Here is a 1,885-nt window from a genome sequence, read left to right as displayed (position 1 = left end):
GGATTCCAACAAATTCAGATGGAACCATCTGATCAAGAAGATACAGCATTCATGACTCCACCGGCATATATTGTTATACTGCTATGCCATTTGGACTAAGAAATGCAGGGGCAACATACCAAAGATTAGTCAACATGATGTTCAAGGATCAGCTGGGTAAGACTATGGAAGTCTACATAGATGACATGGTGGTGAAGTTAAAGAAAGCTGAGGATCACCTTAGAGACCTCGAGGAAGCATTCAATATCCTTGACAACTATAAAATGAAACTAAATCCGTCCAAATGCCACTTCGGTGTTAAGGCTGGAAAGTTTCTGGGATATATGGTCACAAAGAGAGGAATTGAAGCAAGTCCGGAGAAAATCGAAGCCATTGTCAATCTTCAATCTCCTGCAAATGGCAAACACATCCAGAGACTCACCGGTAGAATAGCTGCCTTGAAAAGATTCATTTCAAGATCCTCTGAGAAGTGCAAAGACTTCTATGATATTCTTAGAAAGAACAAGAAATTCGAGTGGACTGCAAAGCATGAAGCTGCACTTACAGCACTGAAGGATTACTTATCTTCAGCTCCAGCCTTAATGAAGCCTGTGGATGGAGAATCCTTGTATTTATATCTTGCAGTCTCGGGAAATGCAGTGAGTGCAGTCTTGGTTAAGGATCATGAAGGTGAACAACATCCTGTATACTATGTAAATAAAAGTCTTCTAGATGCGGAGTCCAGGTATTCTCATTTAGAAAAACTAATTCTTGCTCTTATTATGGCTTCCACTAAACTGAGACATTATTTCGAAACTCACCCTATTATTTTGAGAACTAACTATCCTGTAAAGAATGTTATTAGAAAACCAGAGTTGTCAGGTAGAATGGCTAAATGGGCTGTAAAATTGAGTGCATATGATATCCAATATGAACCGAGAACAGCAATCAAGTCTCAAGCGCTAGCGGACTTTGTGGCAGATTTCACTAGTGATCTACAAAAAGAAGCTAACTTGGAGGTCCAACAACTGGAAAAGACCAAGGATCCTTGGATACTCTTCACAGATGGATCATCCAACGTAAGAGGAAGAGGATTAGGGATCCTACTGAAATCGCCACAGGGGGGACATAATACCCCAATCCATATCTTGTGAGTTCCAAGCAACAAACAATGAAGCAGAGTATGAGGCTCTGATCGCAGGTTTGCAATTAGCCAAAAGCATGGAGATCAGGTATCTTCAAGTTTATGTAGATTCTTTATTAATAACTAACCACTTTAATGGCTCGTATGCTGTTAAAGGTGAGAAACTAATGAAATATTTAGATTTTGTGAAGGAGTTATCGAAATCCTTCGAAATATTTAGTATTACACAGGTACCGAGGGAAGAAATCATTGGGGCAGACGCCTTGGCAAACTTAGCCTCATCTCTGAAGATTCCTGAGGATTTGAAAATCCCAATAATCCACATACTCTCACCATTAATAGGAGAGCAAGAAGTTGGGGAAATAACAAATAATAAGCATATTGTGCTTTGGGATCCATTATCCTCGGAAAATCAAGGATCCTGGATCCTCCCGATCAAAAAGTTCATACAAACAGGAGAAATTCCAACAACAGATAATCCCAGATCCTTCAAACTCAAGGTATCACACTACATTTATTAAATGATATACTATATAGAAAATCTCTTGCATGTCCATATTTGAGATGCATTGGGATCCTGAGATCAAAGAAGTACTCAAGGATTTTCATGAAGGAGATTGCGGCAATCACATAGGTGGAAGAGCATTATTCCCTAGAATACTTCGAACCGGATACTTCAGGCCAACAATGAAGAAGGATGCAGTGGAGTATTCAAGAAAATGTGATGCTTGTCAAAGACATGCAAACATCCTTCATCAGCCA

This window comes from Bidens hawaiensis, unplaced genomic scaffold, assembly GCF_021521415.1.
Source record: "Bidens hawaiensis isolate Kalapana, Puna unplaced genomic scaffold, B.hawaiensis_p1.1 tig00419530_1, whole genome shotgun sequence".
Lineage (NCBI taxonomy): Eukaryota > Viridiplantae > Streptophyta > Magnoliopsida > Asterales > Asteraceae > Bidens > Bidens hawaiensis.
The sequence above is the reverse complement of the archived record's forward strand: the minus strand, read 5'-3'. Positions refer to the sequence as shown.